Genomic DNA, 25,489 nt, shown 5'->3' with positions numbered 1-25,489 from the left:
TATTACATAATAAATGCATTAATATTTGGAATATCAGTGAACCACTATTTTTCAATGACTAATATGTGATGTTACAAAATCATGTGTGAGGTAAAGAGCCCATGAAAATGTGTCATAGGCCAATGCATTTTAATGCAATAGAGTGCAAAATATTTACTAATATGGTTTCAAATTTCACATTGCTTAAGAAATTAATACATGTTGAGTTTTGATCCACAACTATCTGAAACAGCAATGAAAATAATACCTCCTGTTCCAATTACATATCTGTAGGAAGCTAGATGTTTTTCACATGCATCAAACAAAACAACATATTGCAGCAAATTGAATGCAGTAGGAGACATGAAAATCCAGCTACCTTCTGTTAAGCCATACCTAAAAGAGGTTTATAAATCAGTAAAAAAATGCCACTCTTATTCTAGTGTACTTGTGGGGGTGTGTTGGAAAATACAGGTATTTTAAAATGTTAGTTATGTTAATATGTGATATATATTTTTATTCCTAGGTAAATAAATAAATAAATGTCTTAATTTCTCAGTTTTAAATTCTAATGTGGCTGATATAACTCATATAAACAGAAGATGTCAGGTTCTCAATAATTTTCAAAAATGTAAAGGGCTTCTGAGACTGAAAAGTTTGTAGGTTGCTTCTCTGGGCTATAAATCCGGAAATGAATTTGTGAAGCTGTAGGCTGTGCATATCTTTAACATTACTAGATAACATCAAGTTGCTCCCCCATCAGTCTTGAATTATTGGTCCACATATGCAACTTGAAAAGTGGTAGCTTAATTGAATTATCATAATGCTTCCTTGGCATGAACTATTTAGTTATTAGGCATAAATTGTTTAGGTAAATTTTGAATACTATTTAAGACAACTTTAAAATAATTTGGCCCCACTAAATGCCATCTATTTTTATTATTACATAAAAGAAAATTTCAAATAGAATCAAGTCTTCTTGAATAAATATACAGGTTAAATGTACCCAGAGATGTTAAATTTCATTACAATATTTTATTAATAATTAAGTCAAAGAGGTATCCCAGACAACCAATAAATTGAAAATACTATATATTCCTCCTGTGTAACTACAGTATATAATTATTCAGGGAGCCTATGCACTGATTAAAAGAGGTGCAATGATTAAAAACATGTGGTCTATTACCATGTAAAATAGGTTTGGGATTAATTCTACAACTATTTAATATTTAAAAGGAGTGTGTAATTCAGTATATTAAAGAGTTTTTATGTCTGTACAATAGAAAATTATTTAAGATTTCTTAACATTAAAATATAATGCAAGAAGCAGGTAGAAAGAAATTATATTAATTCTCCCAGAGTAAGACATTATAATAAGCTGAATCATACAATTTTTAATTTTTAATTTATAGGTTGAAAAGAATGAAAGTCCTTGGGACTAGCTGGAATAAGATAAGATTACAATCCCAACAGGAAACTTTTTGGAGATCTTTTCTACAGACATCATATCATCAAGACCTCATGGAAGAAATGGCCTTTCAATCAGATCTTCTGAAGTCATAGAGAATTTTATTGTTTTATGTATAATGAAATGGTAATGTGATTTTTTTGACTGATATAATTCTGAATGAGTAATTCATTTTCAACACTAGTTCTCACTTATTATAAAACTGATTTAACTTGGTACTTATAATTAGAGGCTGTTTTTTTTAATTTTTATTGAATTTATTGGGGTGACTTTGGTTTCAGGATAAATTGTGATAGGAAGAGACTTGAATTCAGGTGGTGAACACAATGCAATATAAAAATGATGTATTATAGAGCATGTTTTTCAAAATGGCAACTAAATTCATAAAAGTAATGATCCTTCTCAATTACAGGAGTTTTCTTTAGAGAATATTCACTGTACTCTGTATTCATTGAACTAAATTTTAGACAGATGTAGAAATGGGTTTAGTAGACACTCCTCAACTCATCAGAACCCTCCCCTCTAGTCTTCCCACCACTAACTCTGAAATGACATAAAGATATTTTAAGTATTGTTCTAGATGACAATCATATTCATTAAGGTACTTATAGTAGTGAATATATATAGACTATATTAGCCAGAAATGTTCATCATAAGGTGGGGCCGGAGATGGCACCCAGAGAAAAATTGTCTGACACTTGAAGACCACTGTCCATGCAGGGGCCCCAGAGTGCAGTGCAGACAGATGACAGAGAGTCTCCACACACACACAAATGAAGGAGTGACTCAACCCCACCCCTTTTCTTCAAGGTGGACCCAACAACTAGCTGTAGCAGATAGTTCAAGCTTGCAGCTATGATCTTAGAAATCATACACCCAACTGAAGGAATAAAAAATTTCAGGAAGCCACTGAACATAGATAGTTTCACAGCTCACCTCCCAAGGGATTCTGTGAAGGACAACCAACTATTGGCAAGTCAGTTGCCAAGACTAGAAAACCTATCACCTGTGGTTCTGGCCATATTGCAGCAAGACTGACTAAGTCAAAAGCAGGACTAGAAGATAAAAGACTATCTATCCCCCCTCATCTCCTTTTTTATTCTCTGACAGATAGAAATTAGAGAAGGCTAAATGACCTTTTCTAAAAAATGTCATTGCCCTTGTTCTAATGTGTGTTTTAAAATAGTCTTGAAGAAGTACTGTCCATTAGGGAGAAAATGATAAAGAATTTGGAATGCTTGTGTAGCATCTTGTTATTAAGAGCTCAGTTTTAGTGTCACTCTTCGGGACCTTCCTTGTCTACCCTATTCACTCTGTCACATCATCCTATTTTAGTTCTCTGTAGAGATGGCACCATCATTTGATACTGTTCTCATTTGCTTGACAGTGAGATTAGTGTAGATATTATAAATGCAGATCCTGAGTCAGGCTGCCTGGATTGGAATCCTGGTCCTCAAACTTAATACTTGTGGACAAGGCTCGATGCCATTGTTTCCCCCTCTGAAAATTGGGATAATAATTTTACCTATCTCACAGGATTTAGAGGAGGATTGCACTGCATAATAAGAGTAAAGAGCTAGATCCAAGGCAGACACCAAGTGAACACTTGATAAATACGAGCTTTCATCCTTTTGCTTGGTGTCTATCTCCCATCACTTGTCTGCCTTGGTGACCCAGTATCTAAAATGATGGCTGGAGTATACATGAGACTTTCAATAAACATGTTATTAATTAATGAGCCTCAGTTAGGTTTTTGAGATTAACTCCAGCTCACCAGACTTTAACATGGCCTGCAAACTCAATAATTCACACTCAACATTGAACATCTACTATCCCTGGTAACAAAGAATATTGACTCTACTCTTCCATGCTTCAGTTGTTGAGAAATTATCCTGATGATTTTCTGCTTCGTATACACTACATACCTGATAACCTCATTTCCTGTTGTTATAAGTCAGTGGTTCTCAACCTTCCTAATGCCGCGACCCTTTAATACAGTTCCTCATGTTGTGGTGCCCCCCAATTTCATTGTTACAAATTGAACATAATTAAAGCATAGTGATTAATCACAAAAACAGTATGTGTTTTCTGATGGTCTTAGGCGACCCCTGTGAAAGGGTCATTCGACCCCCAAAGGGGTCGCGAACCACAGGTTGAGAACCACTGTTATAAGTGATTGAATCAAATAGAGGCCTTACCACTTGAGCTAACTCAGAATATACAATGGAACTCGATTTTCTTTCCCTCTCACACTTTCTCTTAAAGTCACTTCTCTGTACACTATGACTATTTATTCCACTATGATTTTCCCTTTTAAAAAATGTTATAATTGTTAGGCTCACGCTAAATTATCCAGGAGTGTTAAAAGATCTGTAAATGTATGTTTTATCCAGACAAGCTCTCCCTATAACCTGAACTGCCTTCAAGTATAAGTTGCCCTTTTCTCAGTGAGTTGGACCAGACAGGTTATTAATAATTCCAAATTAAATCAGAATCTCAAATGAAATAAAAACAAGTGTTGAAAATAGATCCATCTTCTCAAATGACCAAACTTGAGATAATCATATTATCATTCTCTCCATATTCAAGTGGCTCTATAAAATGCCTTGTTCACTGGTAAACTTGATCGAAGGGCCATCTCTTCATTCAGATGAGAAATTATTGTGTGGAGGGGATTTATTGCATAGGTATACAAGAAGATTTCAGGAGGTACAGGAATGTGGGGCAGTCATAAGCACCAAGGAGTCCTAGGTGCTTCCACTGACAGAGGAGAAGCTACTAGAAAACTTTGGGGAACAACACAGACCACAAGCTCCTTGAAAATAAGTGAATCCAGGATAGGAGGGAGCCTGGGTCTTGTTAGGAAAATAAGAAGTAGCTAGGAAATAATTGTATCAATGAAACTTAATTGAACTTGCATTATTATAACCACTTCATAAGGACCAGGAGGCACGTCTCACAGTGGTTGTTGACATCTCCTACACTCTGGGTTAATGGTAAGCTTTTTGGTATCCTTTCTTAATCAGCTTGTGATTAATTTAACAGACATTTATTGAAATCCCGCTGCAGACCAGACACGATCCTAATCACTTGAGATGCAGTGGTGAGCACAGACCTAACCCTGCCCAAACAGAGCTCACAGTCTGATGGGAGAGAATGAGACTATTTCTGTCAAATAACCACTCAGTAACTTAAAACTGAAGCAGCATTAAGAAGAAGAAGGAAATAGTATTCAGAGAAGATATAACAGGCATTGGGCAGATTAGGGAAGGCTTCCTTGGAGAAGCAAAACTTGAACTTAAAACTAAAGAACAGATAGGAAGTGTGCGAAAATGGGGGCAAGGAGCAGGTGGCCTTAGAGGCTGTAGGAATAGCACGTGCAAATGCCCTGTGGCAGGGGAGATCACATAGAATACAGGGCTTGAAAGAATGCCAGGCTCACTGAAGACAGAAGAGGAACCGAGTATGGTGTGTTTGATGAAGCAAGAGAGGTGTGAAGTGACCAGATTGTCCTATGCTTTGTCATTCTTGTTAAGAAGTTTTTGCTTTATTCTAAAAGCAAATGGAAAGCCTTTAAAAAGTAATATTCCATCTCTACCATATGATTCCACTATCATCCCAGGTGCCACCATATGCATTTAATGTAATGTAATGTTAGACTAAATATGGTAAAAGAGTAAAAAAGCAACCAGCATGAACTGAACAAGTTGAAATTGGAAATTCATAATCAAGATTCCTGATTTAGTAATGAAGCTGATGCTTAAAATAAAAATTCTGTGGATCAAAACCACTTGGATGTTATCCCTGGATAAAATCCATACAGTTCCCCACAAATCATATCTCTTACATTTCCTTTCTCCCAACCATTTACTATTTGAGAACTTTCTTATGTTCAGGCCATTTGAATGTCCATCACAATTGCAGAAGTAAAATAAATGGTAATAAGAAATTGATTTAAGGTCTGCCCTAGAGTAAAATAATGATTCATTGACGTTTGTAGCATTTTATTGTAAGTGTGGTGGAAATGATTATTATCTTTAATGGTTAACTGAGTAATTGATTATTGATAAATGAGTACTCAATTCAAGCCAGGATCCATCTTACATCACCTGGAAAAGGATGATGTTACTACTCTTTTAATGACCATTAAGTGGTAAATAAGGAAGTGGAAATGTTTCATAACTTACATATTAAGTATCTTTGGTCATTTAACCACCTCTACAATGAGAGCAATGAGGCAGCTGGGGGTAGGTAGCTGACTTAAGGAAAGATCAATGACTGTTTTTCAGAGTTTTATTGAAAGTGCATTATAGATTGTCTTGCTTTTAACATTATTACTTCATTGAATAACGATATATGAGTAGGCAACGGGGAAAAATTAGAATACAGCTATGCAAGGCTATCTGTGTGACAGGATGAGAATTACATAGTAAAATGGCCTCCTGAGAAAATTTCAATCCCACCCCAACTCTGTAAGTGGGGTTGTCCATGGAAAAACAGCAAAATATATAAAGTTTGTCTTGTGCTTCTGATGAAAGGAATTTCAGGTGGTTTAAGAAACTGATATGAAGTTTCATGGAACTATATATTGGGGCAGGTGGAGGGAGCATAAGTAGACTGTGTATTGTTGAAAGTGGTTATCAGAGGTAGGATTAAATGGTGACCTCAAAGTCTAACAGACCTGGGTTCAAATCCTGGCTCTCTCCCTTACTGACTGGGCCACCTGAAAGCCTCAAATTCACCTGGAAATATAGATGTTACTGTCTAATGAGATTAGAGTGAGCATTAGATAAATAACATCTGTTTGGTAAAGCTGCTAGTACATAAGTAGTAAAAACAACCAAATTGTCATTACCATTTTTACATGGGTAAGTGGGTTACCAAGGCATTCTAACTAAAACCAGTATGGACCACCAACAATCATCTGATTTTTCCTGATATTTTCAAGAAAGAATTGAGTAGGTCAATGAAGAACTTAACAAAAAAGGAAAGGCCTGCCTAGAGTTGGAATATCTGAGCTTGACTATTCACTAAAACAACCCTGACTCCTGTCTAGACTGAAACTTAGCTATGAACTTCTTAAAGGCACTGTCTTTGCTTTGACCTTGGCTCCAAATGCAAGGGCACTAGTCCTACTCTATTAACATCTTCAGAATAATTTTTAAATTGATTTTTAGAGACAGTGGAAAGGAGAGGGAGAGAGAGAGAGAAACATCAGTGTGAGAGCAGAACATCAATCATCAGTGGGCTGCCTCCTGCATATCTCTTTCCAGGGATTGAGCCAATAACCTAGCGTGTGCCTTGAATGGGAATCAAACCAACAACCTTCCAGTGCATGAGATGATGCCCAACCAATGGAGCCACACCAGCCAGGGCTTCAGTATAATTTGAGAGTTCATTCAATAGTTATTTCAACCCTGGAATGATTCTACTTGAATTAGGATAATTTCATAGATGATGATAATATAATCACCAAAAGACCAGTTTCTTTGAAATACTTCCTCTTAAAGTAGTATTGAGCATATTTCTATCTTTCATGTCTTCTGATCCTTTTAAAGATCTACAGTATTTCCAAATTATTTATCTAAGCCATAGAAGGTTAAAAAAAATTACCATCTTCTGCCTTCTCCTTCCCCTAATCCTAAATTCAACAAAAGTGCCATAGCTTTGGTCTGTTCTTCTCCCTTCAATCACTCCTGGAGCCATTGGAACATAATAAGATAGTTTGATTGAGGTTGGAAATACCAATTTAGTACATATTCTCTAAAACCATTTCTGGGTGAAAAAATATGTATAATTTTATGTTCCAAATATACCATCTTTTTTAAAAGTCAAAGGAAGCAGAATCTAGCCATAAATCCATTACTTCTAACCTTTGACCCCAAAGCTTCAAGCCATTCATATATCATACATTGGAGAGTCAAAGTTCAAAGTCCCTTTAAATCATACATAGCAGTTACTCTTCTAATAGTCTATTGAAAAGAGCCACCAATCTACTTTAGATGAAAGAAGTCCATATTTACTACAGCCCCACTGCTGTGCTGTTTCTGCACTGAAACAGGAAAAAAACATGGAGAGTGGTAGTGGGAGGAGGCTGGAGTAAAGAGGGTGTTGGCAGTTGTGGAGAGAGTGGATAAGGGCATTGCATTAAGTAATTGTATAATATTGTACTTACCCCATAGTCTTAACCCAAGGCAGTGCTATTTAAATTGTGTCCTCTCTAGCCCAAGAATTCTATAGAGGAGCCCAACATAAGGCCCAGGGGAAGACTAAGCAGGTAGGTCCATATCCTGCAACTAAAACAGCTGTGCTTTTATAATCTGGCCTCCATATATAAGGTCACACTAGGAAAAAAATAAGACTTCTATTTCTAAACAAATATTTGAGATTTATTGACATAAGGTTCTGGAGGATTATTTGTTTGCCTCAGTAGCCAAAATATAAACAGAGAAAAAATACATATGATTATCTGAAACATCTTCAAAAATTACTATTCTTTGGCTGTTTAACAAGATTATAAAAATCATGTTAACATGTATAAAGTGCTTATCCTATCCCCAGAACAATGCTAATGGCTTCACATTGATAAGTCTCAACAACACAAAGAGGCAGGTTACATTATGATCCCCATTGTGCAAGAAAGAAAATTTAGGCTTAGAGAAGGCTCAGCTGTGTCCAAGATTACATAGCCAGAAAGGAATTATCAGGGTGAGATAACTGTTGAAACAACCTTAAAATTTCAGTGCCTTAATACAGGGGTTTGTGTCTTACTCATTAAAAGTGTTTGGTAGATGGTCTTCCATTGGGTAATTCAGGGACTCAGGTTTCTTCAATCTTGTGTCTTAGTCCTTAGACTCTAGGACCTAGAGGCTCAAGGGGCCTCTGCGGGATTTCTGCATCTGGTCCCCAGACAGACAGCAGGGAGCAGAGTGTTGCATAGGAGGTTTTTAAGGGCCAGACCTGGATGTGGGATGTGTGATTTCTGCCCACATTCTTTGGTCAAAACTCATCACAAGGGTGTGTCCAACTCTGAGGGAAGTTGGGAAATATTGTTTGGTTACTTGCCAGTCTCTACCCAAATGATAGGACCAGGATTCAAATCAGGACCTTCAAATCTTCTAAAGCTCACTACAGTATGGAATAAACTTGTTCCAGACCAAAAAATAAAGACAAAAAGCATTATAAATTATGACTTCTAGGATCATCATTTCATATTCAGGATAATTTCTAAGATCACTGCACATGTACATCCATTTATTTGTTCATTCAACATTTATTGGATATTTATTATATACCAGGAAGATATCATTCATTCATTTATTCAAAATTTATTGAGCACTTAGTGTGCCCGCCAGTAATTGGGCCAGCAGTAATACACAAGACAGGAACAATCCCTGCCAACATGGAACTCACATCTAAAGGACTTGAATGATATTTTTCACATAAGGCACGTTACTACTTTCTACAAAATTATGCAGCATGCTGTGTTCTTTCTGCATTTCTAGCCCCTCTTGTTTAGCTTACATACTTAAGGAAATAGAGAAAAACACACATTTTCTACATGGGGATATAGGTTGAAATTCCCTTGCAAAGGTAAAGATCTTACTTACTGTGTTTTTGTACCTTTGGCACCTAACCAGTATCTGGCATGTGGATAAATGTGGTGCCATAGAAAGCACTAGGCTAGAAATGGTGTCCTTTAGGTTTTGTTCATGTATTACTTGGGCATATTTTCTCACAGCTAAGTAAAACTTTTTTAAAAACTTTATTTGTATGGTTGGCACTATTACAGATGTTCCCATTTCCCCCCTTCCCTTTGCCTGCCTCCACCCAGGCCCCCCCAAAGAGAAACACTTTGATTGAAAGTTTCCCAGGTTTCTTCCACCTCTAAAACCCAAGCTTAACGTTGTGAAGACATTTGGGCTAGAGCAGCGGTTCTCAACCTGTGGGTCGCGACCCCTTTGGCGGTCGAACGACCCTTTCACAGGGGTCGCCTAAGACCATCCTGCATATCAGATATTTACATTATGATTCATAACAGTAGCAACATTACAATTATTAAGTAGCAATGAAAATAATTTTATGGCTGGGTCACAACACAAGGAACTGTATTTAAAGGGCCAGAAGGTTGAGAACCACTGGTCTTGAGGAAATACAAGAGACAGGGGTCAGCAAACAGGAGTTGTAGCTCTGCTTCAACGGTTTCTTGCAGAAGTCTCTCCAAATCTCTGATCTTCAGTCTATTCACTGGTAAACAAATGCTTTTGAGTATTAAGAGTATCCCTTCAAATTCTAGTATTCTATTAGTACCAATAATACTGATGTCAGGCGCCAAATAATCAGGTCCCCAAAGATCTGAAAAAGGCAGACTCCTTTCACGTGTGGCAGGAGTAATTTTCTCTCCCTACCGGATCATTCTGAACATCTTTTCTTTTCCCCAAAATTCACAACCATCCTGGATTCAATGGCTTGGCTCGGTATTGAATAACTCCCTATTTCGGTCCAGTTTACTCTGCTAATTCATTACTTAACAGTGGCATTACTCTAGACTCTCAGCTTTCCTCTCCCAAATTAAAAAACATGTCAGAGCAAGACTATTCATAACAACCTAAACAATGAGGCTGTCTCTCTTAATATTTCCATTTATCATTGCATTATATTTATTCAAGGCTTTAATCAAAATGGGGAGAACATACGTCTTCATTACAAGGGAGGAAATTTTACTAATGCTTAGGAAATCAAGATATTAGAGACAATTAAAATTCATAAAATATTATACCAAATGTAATGAGATTTATTGCTAATGAGAACAGCTCTATTTGTCATATTGGGCTATCTGCAGTGCATAATTAGGGCCCTGAAAGAAACAGTTTAGATGACACAGATATAATTATGATTATTTTACCAATACACAGATTATGTAAACATTTGTCTGAAAATATCCAGAATTTGAAAGTAAATGTAAATTATAAAACTAAGGTTCAGCTAGCTGTTTCCAAAAGGTACTACATAGAGAGAATCCCCTTAAAAAAAGAATTGAACATAAGTCAGATCAGATTGTTTGTAGATTCTGTCTATAGGTACAGTGGGGCCTAGACTTGCGAGTTTAATTCGTTCCGAGATTGAGCTCATTAAGGAGCTCGTTAAGGAGCTCGTTAAGGAGCTCGTTAACTCAAATTACTCTATCAACTCAATGCAAAAAATTGGCCGAGAGAAAGCTGGGATCTCAAAAAACTCGTTAGTCAGGACACTTGTAAGTCAAGGCCCCACTGTATTGCTAGAACATGGATTTTGATTTGGGTGAAGGCAGGGGCCTAGAAGCATTCTAAAGTACAGATTAAAGAATTAAAAGTCTTAAAAACAAAGTTTTGTGATGTCCTCATTCATTATTTAAAAACAAATCTCAAATGAAAAGCTGCAATTCAAGCATTATTTGGTCCCAAACTAATATTCTCAGGTTCACTTTACTGGCTGCTGGGAAGCCTGAATGATGCTAATACTCTCTGCCCAGCGGCAGCTGCTCCAGCTCTGAGGCCCTGCAGGAAATGCAAAGTCAACAAGAGTAAGACAACCCAAACTTGTGTCACTTGTCCCTCTATTTAAGAACATCGTTTTTCTTCTAAGCATATCAATCCTGCAGAAACCAGTCCCCAGTCTTATGTCTTCAGAGCCACACTCAACGGAGTCTTATTTTATGAAATCTGATAGACTCAAAGAACTAGTTTCTGAATTGGTGGTTTCCAAAGTATAAGAACAACAAAACAAAAAAAAAGAACAAGCAGGGCATGGGAAAAATATTAAAATGTCCTTTTCTCTTAAAAATAAGAGAAATTAGTCTTTACTAGTACTTGATTATATGTCGTGACTAGTGCATGTATGTAATATATTAAAAATGCTTGCATGCCTTGGAGGGATATCAGTCATGGTCAGAGCAGGAAACAGAGGTATCTTCAAATCGAATAAACTAAGCAGAGTTAAATAGAGGGACAAGTGACACAAGTTTGGGACACCAACGTTTAGCAACAAGAGAAGGTGTATTCAGGACAAGTCACTGTAAGGGTGGGGGAGGAGGAAACAGATACCAGAACCAAAGGCAGGGGTATGAAGAGGACATATCACCATCAAGAAAGGCCACTGGGCACTGTGTGAGCTGGGGAAATAGTATCCTGGCCTCACTCTGGCTCATCCTCCAGGTTCCCTGCCAAACCTATTAGGAGTCAGAGGACAAGAGAGCCCATTGATACAGTCCATTGGGTCAGTCTCCGCATGTAGCCTGGAAGGGTATACAGATGCTATCCATAGAAGATGTGCCCCAATTATTTTTAGTACGAGGGTTACTCATTTGTATAATCAAAAAAGTTAGGATGTTATGCTCTAAATAACTTCACTAGATGCAAAGACTCTGCTAGAACAAAGCTGAGTTCAGAAGACTTAGACTGCTTAGGTCTAGACTCAGTGGCCCATGATTAACTAAAGTCTGTTCTGATAATGGAACGGGAAAGTGTAGCATCTGGGCAATAGGTCTGCCATTTCTGCTTTGGGTTATAAGGCAAATATTTACTTCAATGGATTTTGTTTACATTAATTCACTCTTTCATTCATTTATTCACTCAGTGTTCCAGGCATTGTACAGGTGCTCAGAATATAATGAATTACACATGATCCCCGGCCTCAAGATTCAGGAAGGTTTGTAGGAGACAGATCTATAAATAATATGTAGAATAATATTGTAATTATGCTAGAAAAAATCAGAGCAGGTTACAATGGGATTACAAAGAAGAAATGGTCAGTTCTACTGAGGGTTGGCAAAGGACAAGGATTATTTCTTATAGACATTAATTTTGGGTAATTGAAGGAAAAGATAGACAAAATATTCCAGGCCAAAGAAACATTATGGGAAAAATGACTTGGGTGAATTTAAGTAAAGGAAAATAATTCAGCAGAGCTGAGATTCATAGCAAAATGGGGAAAACACACAATGTAACCAAAAAGCTAGCCAGATCAAGATTGCTGAAAGCCTCATTTGCTAATCTAAAAATTGGAACCTTTTATCTGAACTACTTTCTACTGAGCTGTTAGTTTGGGCAACTCTACCTCACTATACTTGGAGCAGGTAACTCAACTGGAAAATAAGAACTACTGGTCATATACCTTCACACAGAATCAATTGAAAAAGTCATTTTGAACCACAGTATTAATAGCTACTCATACTTTATGGTGAAGGAACTAGCATTGAAAAACAATCAGTCCTAAGACAGATTGTGAAACACTCTGGGTTGTTGTTGTTTTTTTTAAGGATGTCCAGGGTACTTCAGGTAAAACCATGTAGCTAAAATAGCTTAGCTTGGTCACTAGAATTAAAATTTATCAACTAGTAATGCTAATGATTATCAAATAGAGTCTAATATAAGACATGACATCAAAGGCCCCTTTCCTTCTTCCATGTTTTTCTAATTATTGAAATGCATTACTAAATGCAAATTACTAAACGCCCTCAGTTCCACCACAAAAAAGCAAAGCCTAGACATTTTTCATGTACATCAGATAATTTCACAATACTACAGTCCTGGTGATCCAACAATTTCCCAGTTAGTTGATCTATGTAGGTGTGAGAGCATTGGCTTTGGCATGCTTTATTTCTGAAAACAGAGAAGGCTAATTAATTTGCCCTCTCTAAGCTGATAAGTACTAGCACCAATAAGTCTGATTTTCATCCGGCCCCAATCACAAAATATCTGTTAATTGTATAAAGCAGTTTAGAGAGTGCATTGGCTATTTGACAACTCAAATGCACAAAGAAATTCAATAAAGAGGGTTTGCAAGGAACAATGGAGTAAAAAATAAATTCTGAGAGCACTGAAAGTCAAAGTTGACCTCTTAAAGGAGTACATCAAATGAATGAACAATAAATTTTCCATGAGGCAAACCAAAGCATATTTTATAAAGCAAGAATTGTCTCCCTTGAATACTCAACGAGGCACCTAATGGGCCTAATTCTTATCCAGCATAACTCTCACAGACTGGATCTGCTCTTTCCCCAACACATCCACTGGCTTTCATATTTCATTAGGTTATTCTCGATCAATATTCCTGCCACAACTGGTTAAAAGCGCCACCAAGAGGGAAGCACTTGGAGGACTTGCCCACAGTTGAGCCCTACTGAGGACAAAGTAGTGTGGGTTTTTGCCACTTACTAAATCTAAGGTAAATAAAGGCAGGGATGCCTTTTTGCCCCTAGTGACTTTCTTTGAGACAAGCCAGTAGAACTTCTCATTATAGACGAAATCCTCAACAAAATTTTCTGAAGAGTTTTCATAGCTGACACTCAAGCTCCTCCCTTGCTAAGGTCAGAATGATTCAGTCCAGCACTCCTCCCAAGTACCGATGGCTACAGGTGCTGGACCAAGCTGAGTCAGCAGCAATGCAGTGGGAGGCATGGCAAGTAGGTGATAAACGTCTTCTGTCACTGAGAAGATCAAATCTGCCTCCCCAAGAAACCAAAAAGAGCCAGGAAGAATATGCTGATGACATAAAACACCTCTTAAAACTCTCATTGCCTTTGTTCACTCTTATCCAGGCCCTATCACAAAGAAAGCAGTAAGCAAAATCCCCAGGGTCTCTCCATTGCCTTTCAGTAATTCATCCTCAACTTATTTTGTTGTAATCCTTGAAATCAGCACACGTGAAGGAGTTGCAGATCAGATTGATTGTGAACTGATTTATGATCCTTATTGCACCAGAGAAGTAATTTCATGCATATAACTTCTTTTACAATTACCTTCACACGGCTTCAAAGGAGTTCACTGCTTATGGGAGGAGGCCATCAATAAGTGACACTTGCATATTCATTCATTTCCATCAGAGATTTTTAAAGACTCGGGGGAATTGTTCAGTGCCATTGAAAATTACTTTCTTTTTCATCATGTTTTTGTTATTGTTGGTTTTTTTCCCCAGAAAAAAAACATATGACACAATCACAGTCTGTTTTTATTTACTTTATTTTTACTTTTATTTTCAAGCAAATTATATTTAAGGGAATTAAAAAAAGAAGCTGCATTTATTAAATGCCAAGTATGTGCCAGAAACTCTGCTAGGCCCTATCTATGTGAGCCTTACACTGAGTGGCCAGATTATTATGACTACCTGACGTGTGTAGGCAACTTAGCTATAATTTCGCGCTGAAGTTGCTAGAGGGCCAGACCATTATAAATAGGGAAGCAGATTGTTTACCACAACAGTAGAAGTGATTTTTTTCTGAAGATATGGGTAAACAACATGATTTAACAGCCTTTGAACGTGGGATATATTTGAACGTGAGTGGCCAGATTATTACGACCACCTGATGTTTGTAGGCAAATTAGCCGTATGCTGCATCGTATGGGATATGGAAGCCGAAGGCCTGTTTAAACACCTTTGCTGTCTGCAGTTACCAAGATAAAACGTCTCCAATTTGCACAGGAACAGAAGAATTGGACAGTCGAGCATTGGAAAAAGGTCATGTGGTCCGATGAATCACGTTTCCAGTTGCATCATGCAGATGGCAGAGTGAGAATTTGGCAGAAACAGCATGAAAGCATGCACCCCACATGCATGAGTACAGCCCTTCAAGCTGGTGGGGGCAGTGTTATGGTTTGGGGCATGTTTTCCTGGCATGATTTGGGCCCTTTAATTCGTGTGGAGCAATGTCTGAATAGCACAACATACCTAAGTATCATTGCTGATCAAGTTCATCCTATCATGTTGATGGCGTATCCCAATGGAGATGGCTTCTTCCAACAAGACAATGCGCCATGCCATGGTGCTCGTATTGTGCAGGAGTGGTTTCAAGAACATGAGGGAGACTTTACCTTGCTTAGGTGGCCCCCACAATCACCAGATCTCAATCCAATTGAGCATTTGTGGGACGAAGTTAAAAGAGCCACCAGGCAGCTGGTTCCACAACCATCAAATCTCACAGAACTGGACAGTGCTATTCATCAGGCATGGTGTCAGATTCCTCACATCACCTTTCAACATCTCGTGGAGTCAATGCCAAGAAGAATCACTGCAGTATTGAAGGCAAAAGGAAGCCCAACGAAGTACTTATGGGGTGGTCATAATAATCTGGCCACTCACCTTCAAATATATCCCACGTTCAAAGGCTGTTAAATCACGTTGTTTACCCATATCTTCAGAAAAAAATCACTTCTACTCTCGTGGTAAACAACCTGCTTCCCTATTTATAATGGTCTGGCCCTCTAGCAACTTCAGCACGAAATTACAGATAATTTGCCTACACACGTCAGGTGGTCATAATAATCTGGCCACTCAGTGTATATTCTCTCCAAGGCCATAGTTACTTTGCCTGTTCTACTAATGAAGAAGCTCAGAGACTCACAAGTACTTTTCCAAGGTCAAACAGCCAATAAGTGACAGGTAGGCTTGTGTTTGAACTCACATCTGTCTAACGACAAAAGCCATCCTCTTCCCATGACGTCACAATGCCCTCAAGCTTTGGGGGACAAAACTCAATGTTTTATATTTCTCAAGGTCTTTCGCGGTTCTTGAATAACCTGTGGCTATTTACCACACCACAAGGTCTTGGGAAGCACACATTCTCAATGCCATTTTTTTTTTAATTTGTTTTTAATGTGACTAACCTGTTGAGGCCCTGGTGCCCATCAGGAGCTGTGGACCATGTGTTCAAAGCCTTTACTGACCATAATAACTCAGATAACCCAGTGCTACTGCAGTGAGGTCATAAAATTACCTGGTTTTGTGACATTGTGTTAACCAGTTTTTCCCAAACTTCACTGAATAACACCCAAACCATTTTGCTATATCTGAATGATGCTGAGCTATTATTTACTTAATATGTCTTAATTTTAGCCTGACTCATTTTTATTTAATCTTGTTCTAAACAATAAGTCATAAGTTTAATGTACTATCAATATTTCTTATACATATCAAAATACATGCATAACTAGTAAAATGAAAAATGTTTCTCAACACACTTTGAGAAGCACTTTTTATGCATTTGTGTGTTGTTTGTTCATAGTCTCATCATGTATTTGTTTATTTATTAATTCATTCAAAACGCATTTATTGAGCACCAACTGTGTATTAGATACTCTGGACACTGACAGCCATGTGGAGAGTGGTTTGGATCAGGGAGAGAATGAAAACATGGAAGCCAGCAAAAGCTGATGGATTATTCTCATAACCCAGAAGGAGGTGAAAGGGATGGAATTAGAATAATAGGAAGGGAATGGATAAGTTTAAGAGACATTTCAAAAGTAGAATCAACAGACCTCAGTGTTAAATTCAAATCACAGAGGAGGTTAGGAAAGGGAAGATGGAAAAATGAACCTAAGACCATTTAAATATTTTAACTACATTAAATTGTAATACTTGCTGTTTTCTTTAACAATCTTGAACCAACTGTAAACCTATAATGGAGAAAATTTAGGAGAGAAGGGAATCTTGCTTAAAACCAGGTATAATATTTAACACATTAAGCAACTTATGGGGTATTGCCCACCAGCCAAGTGGAACAGCCTGACCTCCTGAAGGCCTCCCTCTAAACACTGGAGGGTGACGGGACTAGGGGTAGGAGGCTCAGGAAACATTTCAATATTTTGCCAATGGTGGCAAACCTCTAGATTATCAGCCTTATTTAAAATCCTTTAGTGTTCCTCATCTCTCTCAGAGTGAAGCCCAAAACTTTGCCATAGTCCCCAAGGCCTGGACCATGTACCTCAACAACCTCATCCCAGCTCCAATCCCTCATCTTAACATCAATCCCCAACTCTGAAATTTTAATCTGCAAAGCCTTTACAAATATCTTTCAACCTAGAACACTCATCTGTCCTTCTTCCATCGCATTCCTAATTATAATCTTGGATGTGGTATGTCAGAGAAGTTTCTCCTGGCCTTCCATATCAAGACAGGTGTTCTTTTTACATATAGCACCCTGTTTTTCCCTTTCATAACATTCAAGACAATTGGAATTACATCATTTGTTGGATAATTACTTGTTTCCTGTCTGTCTTCTACATTTGACTCACTAACCTCCACGAGGCAGGAACGAAGCCAGCCTTGTTCATCATCCTTTCTGTAAAGGCTCATATAAGCTTGCTAAGTCAAAGGCACCAAATAGTAGTGACCCAAAATGTTTTCCTCGACTGGAAGGAAGAGGGGACAGTGCTTATTCACTTACTCTTGTTGAATAAGGGGAATTTTGCAACATTAAAATGGAAATGACCATTTATAGAACTCATACCATGTGCCAGGCACCGACCACAGAACTTATTTTTATCTCATTTCAGTTTCACTATAACCCTGAAGAGTAGGTATTTGTGCCCTGTGTTTTAGATGAGGAAGCCAGGGCTTAGAGAAGTAAAGAGACTGGGCCAGTGTCACTCAGCTAATAAGTGGCAGAGGAAAAATAAAACATTCTGCCCCTCTATTACTTTTCAAACTTGGTTATTGAACTTTCCCTGGCATAGAAAGTCACCATCATAATTGCCGGCAGGTAACCCATAACAAGAGGGTTGAGGAATTCTGTTAGAAGCTCTTACAGTGAGAAGGGACAGCTGGTGACATGGCATGAAAAGAGACCACCCATATTCGCTGGTCATGGAGGGGCCCAGCACAGTTCATGATATCACTGTGTCATTCGGTGCGCATTACAGTCAGTGATGTCCATAGAGCCCGAGATCTTAACCCAACAAAAAGATTAATTTATTCTTGAGGAATTCTGTTGAATAAGGCAATGTGTGCATATTTTATGAGGTTTTCATTAAAATCAGCTATCGTTATAATAGGCTTTTAGACATCTGGGAAACCTATCTCTTCTGAAAACTTTCTTCTCTGTCTAAATCAATAGGCATTGCAACGTTTCCAGACCAGACCACACAACTTGGCTCAAAACGTTTAGTTCCCTTCCAAAGCTAAAGGAGACATAAAGATCCAACAAGATAGGAACCTTATCTATTGATAACCAATCTGATTAGAATGCTTTTCCTGTGAAACTGATGGGCATTGATTCATTTACAACCAATTAGAGGCCAGTTGCCTGGGGGAAATCACCCTCATTCTGGCAGAAATGAGCCTCATAAAACAGGCTGGAAACAAAAGTTGAAAAATTGGTGTGACTAGTCTCCACAGGATTATAAAAACTCACCCCACTGTTCTAGTTCCTTCCCTGGAATTTCTTGTTGTGTATAGCTACAACTTTACCCATTAGCAGTTTTTTCCTAAACCTCTGATTTCTGATGGGTGCCTTGCCTCATTAAATAAATGTTTCCTTTAGCAACACATATATATTATATTATGGTCATCATTATCTTCAAATTGTAAGAATGAAGCATTTTTAAAGTTGCATGATGCATTATTGTCATGTCTGATGTTACTGTGAGGTGAATCTGCACAGTGACCAATGCTTATGTAGGTCAGAATTTACATAGGACATAGAGGTGATCATCATCCAGCCCATGCTCCCAGTAGCATGAATAGTTTGGGAGTAAATGCCTTCTCAAAGCTCCATATATACCCACATACATGGGAGGAATTTTCTCCTAAAAATTCCCCCTCTCCAAAAAGGAAAAGAATAGCCTCATTTAGGAATCTTTTAAAGTATCTCATACATAGGGCACCCTGCCAATTGCTTTATTTCAAACAAGTGATTACTTTTATAAAGAATTTACTTTACCCTATACTTCAAGCATTACTAGTTCTGGATGTTCATAGAGAATATCTTATTGAATCAATGGAAAACTAAAAACAAAGTCAAAAATTTTAACACAATTTCTTAATGTTCTTGGGGGATGTTGTCTCAGTGGCAACTGTTATATGTTGCTGCAAAAAAAAAAGAATTTTAAAAACTATTTAAAACACACGCACACAGAGTAAATGAGTTTTGTAAAACTATGGGTTTGGGTAGACTTTTCAAGGAGAGCATATAATATACATGCATTTCAAAAAGTACATAACTCAAACAATTTAGATGAGAGAGAAGATTATGCACCCTGGTAAACTGTAGTAATGACTCTGAAAGTGTCTCTGATGATGGCAAATATATTTCTAAAGAGACTGTACATTACTGTTTTGTAAAATGTGAGAGCAGACAAAATGCTATTCTACATTAACATTATTCATATGATGTGACTCTAAGTGTTATTATAAATAAATACCATAAGTACACAACTCTTTTCTGTATAAACATGAAGGTTTGCTTATTCAATTTGTCCCCAAGCATTCTAGAGATCTTTTCTTCAGGAAAATGTATGATCACTTTTTTTTAAAGAATGAAGTCTTTTAAAAATGTTTATTGATTGATTTTTAGAAAGGGAGAGATAGATAGATGATAGATGATAGATAGATAGATAGATAGATAGATAGATAGATAGATAGATAATAGATAGACATTGACTTGTTGTTCCACTTATTTATGCATTCATTAGTTGACTGAGGATGGAACCTGCAACCTTGGTGTATAGGCATGATGCCTTAACCCAGTGGTCGGCAAACTCATTAGTCAATAGAGCCAAATATCAACAGTACAACAACTGAAATTTCTTTTGAGAGCCAAAGTTTTTAAACTTAAACTATATAGGTAGCTACATTGTTATTAACTTAATTAGGGTACTCCTAAGGCTTAGGAAGAGCCACACTCAAGGGTCCAAAGAGCCACAGTTTGCTGACCACAGCTAACCAATTGAGCTACCCGGTCTGGGCTGATCATCATTTTTGGAAAGCAGAGGCATATGTATCTTATTTCACTGTTATATTCCCACTTCCTAATAGAGTGCCTAGGACATTATAATTGCTAGTAAAAATTTAATTAATGTATGAAATAATTAAGCAGTATTGTTCATATTATGTAAATTATTTCTATTATTAAGTTTTATTAGATTCCTGGAGCGAATAAAACACAAACTATTTGAATGGAAATAATATTGGATGTCATGTAATCCAATCTCTTTCTTTTACAGATGAGGACATCACAGTTAGAGCAATTAGATGCCCCCCTGCAGGAGAGTTGGGCTTAGAACTCAGATCTTCCCATTAGATGCTTTCCTTGTGTAGGTCATCCCAATCTCTGATTTCTATTTCAAGTTGAAAGCAAACAGCATCTTTTTCTTGAGAAGGGGTTCTGTTGAGCAAGGCAAAGACAAATTAATTGGCCCTAAGAGCCAGTTGACACACAGAGAGAAAGATAGAGTTTGTCATACAAAATCCACACAGATACCCTCTCTGTGGTCATAATTTACTATGGGAGTTGGTCACCTGATCATAGAAAAATGTATTTACCCTCTTGGTGTTGACAAGCTTTCAGTCATACAGGTCTGGATTCAGTATACAGTCCTGGATGCTGTGAGGCGGAAGTCCCACACCAGAGGACCAGGAGAAACACACGCACAAGGGATGTGGCAACCTCGTAGACCCAATCAGTAGACCACATATTTGTGCCCAAGAAAAATCAATAAAAGTGTATCTTTTTTCCTTGCATGATCTATTCTTTCTTTAAAAAATAAATCACTGCATATCCCTAATAGGGATTCACAAACAGAAATGAGTGTCTTACTAAACAATTTTTTTAAAATCCACTTGAATGTTACTGACTGTCAAAATACACAAAAATCCTCCTCCCCCAGTCTTGTTTCTTTTTCTTTAATCTGTAAGTTTTCTTATTCATATGAGCACCCTCAATGTACCTTAAACCTCCCTGAGTAGTATGCTATGCTAAATTTGCTAACATGGGCAGATGAACCCATCCTAAGCTGCACTGCATATATAATTAAGACCTGGGCTGTATACATAAAAAGCACACACATGCTTTTATAAGCCTTCAAGGAGAAATGCCATGGTATCTAATAATACTACTAATAACATACATGCTTCACTATGTACCAGACACTTTACTTATATCAATTTATATAACCCTCCTAAAAACTTGGTACTGTCATCTTCCCCTTTGTACAGAGAGGAAATTGAGGTTTGAAGAGGTGAGGTAACTCCAGGTCAAACACAACTGGTAAGAGGTGGAGCTGAGATTTCAACTCAGGCAATCTAGCTCCAGAGTTGGTACTCTTAAATATTATGATTTAATTCTACAGGTTGGTCAATTGCTATTTATACTCACTTTGTGGGCTGCTCACCTCTGCCATTTTTCACTTTATCAAACAATTTTCACAGTACTCTAATTTTACGATTAACATATTGTTATATTATGCAAATTATCCTATCTAATAAAAGAGAAACATGGTAATTAGCCGTACCTCCGCTACCCTTCCCATTGGCTAATCAGGGCAATATGCAAATTAACTGCCAGCCAAGATGGCGGCCTGCAGGCAGCTTGAAGCGAACATGAGGCTTGCTTGCTTCAGTGATGGAGGACTCCAACATTCCCTGCCTGCCACTGCCAGCCTCTGAGCTTGCAGTTTGAAACATTGTTACAAATATAGAAGCTAAACAAAACCCCAGAAACCTGCTTTCAGCCAGCCGGAATCTCAGAGCTGGAGTTGAAACAGTGTTTCCATTATAGAACCCAAACAAACCAGATACCTGCTTTCAGCAGCAGAGGCCTACGAGCTGGAGCCAAGCCTAACAGCTAAAGCTGGCCCAGAATTAAAAAAGAAAAAGAAAAAAAGGAGGGGATGGGAGCTTCAGTCACCCACCAGCCTGAAAACAGCCCTCAGCCCCTCACCCAGACTAGCCAGGCACCCCAGTGAGGACCCCCACACTGAAGGGTGTGTGACCAGCTGCAAACAGCCATCATCCCTTCACCCAGGCTGGCCAGGCACCCCAGTGGGGACCCCCACCCTGATTCAGGACACCCTTCAGGGCAAACCAGCCAGCCCCCACCCATGCACCAGGCCTCTATCCTATATAGTAAAAGGGTAATATGCTTCCCAGCACCGGGATCAGCGGAGCCGAGAGGCCTCCCGGCACCGGGATCAGTGTGACAGGGGGCAGCGCCCAAACCCCCTGATCGCCCTGCGGCTCTGTGTGTGACAGGGGGCGGGGCCACAACCTCCCTATCCGCCCTGCTCTGTTCACGACAGGGGGTGGCGCCCCACCCCCTGATCGGCCCTGCTCTGTGTGTGACAGGGTGCGGCGCCCCAACCCCCCCCCCTAAGGGCCCTGCTCTGTGTGTGATTGGGTAGAGCCATAACCTCCCCATCAGCCCTGCCCTGTGTGTGACAGTGGCAGTGCCCCAACTCCCCTATCGGCCCTACTCTGTGAGTGACGGGGGGAGCTCCCCAACCCCCTGATCAACCCTGCTCTGTGTGTGACAGGGAGGAGCTCCCCAAGCCCCTGATCAACCCTGCTCTGTGCGTGACAGGGGGGAGCTCCCCAACCCCCTGATCGACCCTGCTCTGTGTGTGACAGGGTACAGAGCCCCAACCCCCCTGACTGGCCCTGCTCTGTGCATGACAGGGGGTGGCGCCACAACCTCCCCATTGACCCTGCCTTGAGTGTGACAGGGGGTGGTGCCCCAACCCCCCAATCGGCCCTACCCTGAGCATGACTGAGGGTGGCATCGCAACCTCCCAATCCGCCCTGCTCTGTGCATGACAGGGGGCAGCGCCCCAACTCCCCAATTGGCCCTGCTCTAAGCCTGACCAGGGGCTGCACCTAGGGATTGGGCCTGCCCTCTGCCACCCGGGAGCAGGCCTAAGCCAGCAGGTCGTTATCTCCCGAGGGGTCCCAGACTGCGAGAGGGCACAGGCTGGGCTGAGGGACCCCTCCTCCCCCCAATTGCACAAATTTTTGTGCTCCGGGCCTCTAGCTTTTATTAGAAAGTAAAATAATCTCAGGGCTCTAGAAAACACCAAGCTTCAGACGGATCTCTTATCTGAAGGGCTCACAATATAGGTAAATATGAAAATTCTCTAGCTTCCAATGTAGTTTTTGGCATTGTGAGTTTGTGGATTGTTTGAGCACCAAAGGCTTCTCTTTTTTTTAAGTATCAGGGATGACTTAAATAATAAAACACAACCTGGCATGAATTATAGTATCTGAATTCATTTCTCTAACTAGTGTGTTTGTGGGCCCAAGGTTGAAAGCAATTAGTTGTGAATTATTACACCATCTTCCATGCCCTGGACGGTTTTATGATGATTATAAAATTTTATTATTAATGGTTCACTGTTTTTGGAGGAGTTGTTAATTTAAACGTATATATTTATATTGTTAATTAATGAATAGGACAAATTAGTTTGGTGAAATCTTTCTAGGGACCAGATGCAATTGGGAAGTGGAAAGGGTGTCGCCGACAGAAGGCGTGGGAGCTGAAGGTAGAACTGGAGAGAAGCAGTGTGTGACAGTGCCATCAAGGGCTACTAGAGTGATGGTGCCTTAGAGATAATCTTGTCCAAGTTCTTTCTTTTAAATATCAGGAAAAATAAGTGACTTGCTCAGGAATAACACCCCTAATTAGTGGCAGGCATGGCCAGCTCAGTCAAAGATGCTCAGGATCCTGGCTCCCAGTCTGATGCCTCTCATTTTCAATAATTGAGGAAGATTTGACTAATAAGCTGGAAAGGCATGGATAACATTGTCATCAACAAGAAGACAAAGAGAGCCATAAAAAGTAAAATAAGAGTTTCAGTTTAATTGGGCTAGTCTGAGTGTCAAAACAATGCTTGATTTTGAGTGTGCAGAGAAGTGTTGAAAGAGAAAAAGGGGTCAGGAAGGCTTGCTCAAACTTCCTGTTGATAAGGTAAGTTGAGGCCTCCAGGGTTGTGATATTGAAATTGTACAAAATCCTATGGGATAAAGTAATGCTTTCTTAAGAATGCACTTCCTAAATGTTGTGACCACAAGTAGACCAAGCAGCTTACCCCAGAAATTGTATAAGTAATGACTGGCATGAGTCCAAGTAACAGCCATGTGTAATTTCCACCTGTGGGCCATGCTTTATAGTTCCCCTCCATCCCTCATCTCAAAATGCTCTCTTCCTCCTGCTCACTGAAGGGTAAAGATACTTCCCTGTACAAATTCAGTCAAAAAGGAACAATTGAAAACCTATTGAATTTGTCCATGGGTTAGGCAAGGGAAAGAAAGTGCAGTGCTTAGTAAAGTTTTTATTAAAGAAATTGATGATGGAAGCAGCCATGCAGAACTGCTGGTACATTGAGCAGAAGTCCATCTTTCCAAATCATAAAGAAGGGTCTCATTTTCTTCGGGATTCTCCAGGGGATCTTAAGCAAGTGGCAAAAACGAATTTGACATTGAGAACCCAGGGGGGTGTGTGTGTGTGTGTGTGTGTGTGTGTGTGTGTGTGTGTGTGTGCATGTTTCCTTCTCTTAGAACTCTTATCTGTTTACCAGGGTGAGCCGTACTGAAAGCCATTGGTTTGTTTCCCTGCTTGAAACTCCACAAAGTCTTCCCATCACTCTCAATGGAAAAATCCAAATTTCTGAGCAGAGCATACGTGGCCACTCCAGTCTTGCCTCTCACATTGCCATCCTCCCACTCTCTGTCATCCATACAAAATGAATGAGAGTCTCCCAACGTTCTCTCCTCTTTTGCTCCTGGCCCTTGTCCCACTCCTGCTGACAGGGAGATGGCAGCAGCAAAGGTAGACCTTCTGCAACTGAAGGCAAAAGACACTTGCTGAGAACAGCTGCATTACTCTAAGCCTATTACCGCTATATTTTCACAAGAGATAAATCCATGTATATCCTGTTTAAGCTACTATCTTTTATGTCTTTTGTAACCAATCTTAGCCTAAATCCTAACAAATGGCAATTTCCCCCCACACCTTCTCATTTCAAGTTTTCAGTGAAACGTTGCTTCTCCCAGGATCCCTTCCCAGTTTCCTTACATAGGTTAGGTGTCTCTCTGCAGTAACCCCACCATAGGGCATATCACTTTCATTGAAATTGCCTGCTTAAATGTCTGTCCCCAACACTAGGCTGAAATCTCTGGTCAGAGACTGTGCTTTATTCATCTTTGTATCACATCACCAACAAGTGGGTCTGGCACATAGTAAACACTCAACAAATATGTTTTTAATTAATGTAAGATCAAGGAAGGATTACAAAGCCTAAC

This window comes from Myotis nattereri, assembly GCF_964212035.1.
Source record: "Myotis nattereri genome assembly, chromosome: 1".
NCBI lineage: Eukaryota > Metazoa > Chordata > Mammalia > Chiroptera > Vespertilionidae > Myotis > Myotis nattereri.
This window is presented reverse-complemented; position numbering follows the sequence as displayed.